At 44.1% G+C, this 5,532-nt stretch overlaps 1 non-coding gene across 1 annotated transcript; it reads right to left on the bottom strand.

The window, feature by feature from the left end:
- Nucleotides 1-2,423: 2,423 nt before the first annotated feature.
- On the bottom strand, nt 2,424-2,530 carry LOC112086299. The gene has a single exon (XR_002899421.1). It is a non-coding gene; the product is annotated as a small nucleolar RNA R71 (small nucleolar RNA).
- Nucleotides 2,531-5,532: the final 3,002 nt, after the last annotated feature.

Below are 5,532 nucleotides of genomic sequence, written 5' to 3'. Positions count from 1 at the left end.
TTTCATTTAACTTGAATTCAAGGCATGTTAATCTCTCATGAAAGTATAAGCATCTAAACTGATTCTCCTTCATACCAAAAATGTCTTTTGAGAAGCATCGAATCAATCAGCAATAAGAATCAGTTCAAAAATGTCATTTAAGAGAACAAACTATCACTCCCGCGATGAAAGACTCTTAAACCCTTAACCGAGTGGTTCAGACATTTCTACAAACACTTTTGATGCGATACATGTCTCAGATCTGAACCTCAAGTGATGTGCTTGGATCCAGCCTAGAGATCTCGTCGGTTAAGGAATGAAACATGCAAGACTAGACACCTAAACCCACTAATCTACCTTGAAAGCACCCTAATCTACTCATCTAAAGCCGCTTAAACGACTACTCACTAATCATAACGAGCTCATTAAGTCTTTTGCAAGACGTGTAGCTAGTCATGATGAGGAGTTTAATGATAGATGACAAAAGAAAATAAAGAAAGAACAAGATTTCTGATGCAAAAACGAGATATCGGATTAGACTGATCAAGTTTCACAAAAGAGGTAAGTTCTTAAAGCCAAAAACAGATAAGAGATCAGATGATTAGGTTTTTAGTCTAAAAATGTATATATAGCAAAGGTAAAGTGTCGCGGGTCAGCCCGGAACAAACCGGGTACTGAACCGCGTTCTTGGGTTGATGGGTGAGTGCCACGGTGTGTCGGAGAGTGAAGCCGAGGTCTTCATGTCGAGGAGTGCACGTGAGTCCAGATCCAAATGAAGATCTCGTGAAGAACACGTCAAAAACATGCATGAACCCTAGTCTTCGATCCATCTTCATGTGTGTGTTCTTGGGCAGCTTTGTTCTTGATTCTGGGTTCGTGACAATGGACCTCGGCATGAAATGCCGAGGCGCTTGGTAGTCGAGGGGTTTGAGCGAACAGGGGCCGGCATGCACGCCGGGGTCATTGCGCCGAGGTGCACGTTCAACACTTAGTCGTTTCCAGCTTCATTTTTTTACGTGTGCATGCCTTGATTCCAACGTGCCGAGGCGTCAGCACGAGGCCTAGTTCAGAATACTCCCAAAATATGAGCCTTGACTTGGCCGATGTCGAGGTAACGATGCCGAGCCCTGAGAAAACACTTAGCGCGTATCGCAACATATTTGGGTTCGTATCGACCATGTCACCTCCCGGAAACAGTAACTTTCAACCCACGACTCCAAATTTTCCGAGACCAGTTCCATAGTCAAGATGACTCAATAAGCTCGAACTTTGGTGAAGAAACCGTCGGAGCTTGGGTAGCGGAGGGTTTCCTGGATTTCACATCTTTGAACCGCATTGGAATCACCAGAAAATAAGCTTTTTAGACCGATGTGAACTCCGGAGACTTTATCTCTCAAACCACTGCTCCGAATTGAGCGATCCCAACTGTTCTGAAAAGGTCTTTCACAGATCTCAAACTTTGATGAAGACCGGGCAAGCTGATTTGGTCCGGCAAGGCTCCGTCCGCCGTGACCTTTGTACTTCGCCGTTCAGTTCTCGGATGCGCGTAATGTTGGTGCATCTTCCGGAAGCTGTATCTTTCTCCCTACTGGTCCGAATTGGATGATTCCAACTGTTCTGGGATCTTTGTTTGATTATCTCCAACTTTGCTGAAGACCCCGCCAACTGATTCGGACCGGAAGGTTCTCCGGATTGCTGATCTTTGAAACGCGCGGACAAGGACAAATTTTGGTCGAGAAAAGCTTCCCGCGGTAAGGAAAATGGCCGAGGGCTGTGTACCGCGGTAAGCTTTTTGGTCGTAAAAATTCCTTCGCCTCGGCCAAAACTCAACCCGCGGTATTAACGCCTGATCTTCGACCCAGGCTGACTTTGGTCGATCGGTACAGACTTTGGTCGGTGCTGAACGATCGGTAAGCTTTTTGGTCGAGGTTGGACGATCGGTAAGGATTTTGGCCGGTAATGAGCGATCGGTAAGGATTTTGACCGAGGTTTCTGTCCGTCCGGTACGAGATTTGGCCGAGAAATTCCTCCAAGCGGTTTTCACCATTTTTGACCGTTTTCTTCACCGTCTTCTTCTCTGCTCCTCTTCTTAAGCTCCAAATGACTCCCAAAGCACCTGATAAAGACCTCAAAACATGCAAAACTCTTTGGGACCTAATGCAAGCCCTAAATCCTATTTTCATGCCTAAAGACTCAATTTACATGGGAAAACACATGATGAGGACTCTAAAATGCACTCTAAATGATGTAAAATATAGACATATCAATCTGACCAATATTAATGGAGTTTCAGATGACAGCTTTAAGCTAAGACTATTTCCCATTCAGTCTTGGTGACAAAGCTCATCAATGGGAGAAGAATCTTCCCAAGAGGTTCCATTCAAACCTGGGAGCAATGCAAGCAAGCCTTCTTATCTAAGTTCTTCTCAACCTCAAGAACTGCAAAACTGAGGAACCAAATCTCTAGCTTCACTGAGCACAGCAATGAGAGTTTTGGTGAAGCATATGAGAGATTCAGGAGCTACACCAACCAATGCCCACACCATGGGTTTAGTGAGGCTTCTCTTCTCAGCACACTTTATAGAGGAGCTCTTCCCAAGATTAGAAACCAGCTGGATACTGCTTCCAATGGGAACTTTCTGGGTAAAGAGATACATGCTGCTTTAGAGCTAGTGGAGAACTTAGCATTGAGCACTGATACTTATGGTGAAGACTATGACAGATCAAATAGGTCTGAAGGTTCAAGCTCAGAACAGAGGCTTACCAGGGAAGTTAAGGAGTTGAGAAGTGAATTAGACAAGTTGAAGTTGGTAACTCACAAGCCAATGTATTTTGTTGGAGAGTATGAGGAACCATCTCAAATCTTTGAGAACATAAGTGAAGAGGGTCTCACCCAAGAGGAGATTAACTACATTGGGAATCAGAGGTTCCAGAGATATCAGTATGGTAATGCCAATCCAAACCTCTCATACAGGAACACCAATGTAGCTAATCCACAAGACCAGGTGTATCCCAATTCTCAAGATCCACAGAACTTTGTTCCCAAGAACAACTTTCAAGGATCTTTTCAACCAAAGAATCAGTTTGCTCAGAATCAAGGTTTTGGTCAGCAAAAGCAATCATTTCAGGGTCCTAGTTTTAGTACACAGCAGCAAAAGGCACCACCAGGGTTTGGTCCTCCACAGTTCCAACAGCAAGCGCCTGTTCAACACCAATTTCAGCCACCAACGGTTAAACAGCAGCCACAGATGGGTTCAGATATGGTTGGTATTCTGCAACAACTACTTCAGGGTCAACAGATCTTTGCAAGTCAGAATGCAGCTATGCAACAGGAAATCAAGGAACTGAAGCAAAACCAGGCATCAAGCTCAAGGAACCAAGGTCACCTACCTGGAAAACCAGAACCCAACCCCAAAGAATATGCCAAGGCCATTACACTGAGGAGTGGAAAGGAGTTACCTGGTATTCAGAACAATAATGTGATCATTGAGGACAATGATCAAACTGAGGGGGAGGCAGCCTTAAAGGATGATCAAGTTACTGAGAAACCAAGGACGGAAAAGGGTAAAGAGGTAGCAAAGGAACCAGAACCAGAGAAGAAATATGTGCCACCACCTCCATACCAACCCAAGCTCCCATTTCCAGGGATATTTAACAACTTGGGGATAAGGCAAGAGCGGTATTTGAGAAGGCTCTCAAAGAGACACCACTCACTATGCCTCTCATTGATGCATTCTTAATGATGCCAAAGATGGGAAAGTTCTTGAAGGATGCCATTCTGAACAAGACAAAAGAGCTTCAAGGCATGGTAGTACTAAGTCATGAATGTAGTGCTATCATTCAGAAGAAGTCCATTCCAAGGAAGTTAACTGATCCAGGGAGCTTCACACTCCCTTGTTCCATTGGACCTCTTCTATTCTCTGGATGTCTTTGTGATCTAGGAGCATCATTCAGCTTGATGCCATTCTCCATAGCAAAGAAGCTGGGCTTTAGAGTTTTCAAGCCTGCAAGGATCTCTCTTATCCTTGCAGATAGATCAGTTAGATTGCCTGTTGGTATGTTGGAAGATCTACCTGTCAAGATAGGTGGTTTTGAGGTTCCAACAGATTTTGTTGTGCTGGAAATGGATGAGGAACCAGTAGATCCTCTTATCTTGGGCAGGCCATTCTTAGCAACTGCAGGAGCTATTATTGATGTGAGAGGTGGGATAATAGAGCTCCAACTTGGGTCTGAAAAGGTCAAGTTTGATGTGAATGAGATGATGAAGAAACCCACCATTGAAGGTCAATGTTTCTATGTGGAGACAATGGATCAGTTGGCTGATGAGTTGCTTGAGGAGCTGAACACTGAGGATCCTCTTTAAGCCACTCTAACTCAAGAACAAGGAGACAATGGGCTCTTAGATGAAGCAAGTGAAGGGTATAAGCTGTATCTGGACAATGCAAGAGAGCTGGGTCCTGAGACAAGGTTTTTGGAGCTGGAACAAAATGGTTCTGAGGTTTTTGCAATCAAAGGATCAGACACCAGCCAAAGCATCTTGGACCAGGATTGGAATGAGGATGATGCACCCCCTGTTGAGCTCAAGCCTCTACCAACAGGGCTCAGGTATGCTTTATTGGGCTTAAACTCCACATATCCTGTCATCATCAATGATAGCCTATTAGAGGATCAAGAGAGTGCATTGCTTAATGAAATAAGAACGTTCAGGAGAGCCATAGGGTATTCTTTGGCTGATATTAGAGGGATCTCTCCTGACATTTGCACCCACAGGATCCACCTAGAGGACCAATCTATGTCCTCTATTGAGCATCAACGACGACTTAACCCCAACCTTAGGGAAGTGGTTAAGAAGGAGATACTAAAACTTCTTGAGGCAGGGATAATTTACCCAATCTCTGACTCAAGATGGGTGTCTCCTGTTCATGTTGTGCCCAAGAAGGGTGGGATCACAGTGGTGAAAAACGATAAGGATGAACTCATAGCTTAAAGAACCATAATCGGCCATCGCATGTGCATTGACTATAGGAAATTGAATTCTGCTTCTAGAAAAGATCATTTCCCTTTACCATTCATTGATCAAATGCTTGAAAGGTTAGCTAATCATCCTTAATTTTGTTTTCTCGATGGGTACTCGGGGTTCTTCCAAATTCCCATAGATCCCCGGGATCAAGAGAAAACAACATTCACCTGCCCTTATGGCACTTATGCTTATAGGAGAATGCCTTTCGGTTTATGTAATGCACCAGCCACTTTTCAAAGATGCATGATGCACATTTTCTCTAACATTATTGAAGAGAAAGTTGAGGTGTTCATGGATGACTTTAGAGTCTATGGCTCCTCCTTCTCGGATTGTCTCTCAAATTTGTCACAGGTTTTGGAGAGATGTGAGCAGCATAACTTGGTATTGAACTGGGAGAGGTGCCATTTCATGGTGCAGGAAGGAATAGTTCTTGAGCACAAGATATCTGAGAAGGGCATAGAGGTTGATAGGGCAAAGGTGGAAGTGATGGTGAATCTGCAAACTCCCACTTCAGATTAAAGGGATAAGGAGTT

This window comes from Eutrema salsugineum, unplaced genomic scaffold, assembly GCF_000478725.1.
Source record: "Eutrema salsugineum unplaced genomic scaffold, Eutsalg1_0 scaffold_21, whole genome shotgun sequence".
NCBI classification, from domain to species: domain Eukaryota; kingdom Viridiplantae; phylum Streptophyta; class Magnoliopsida; order Brassicales; family Brassicaceae; genus Eutrema; species Eutrema salsugineum.
Note: the sequence above shows the minus strand (reverse complement) of the source record. Positions and strands in the feature narration are given on the sequence as shown.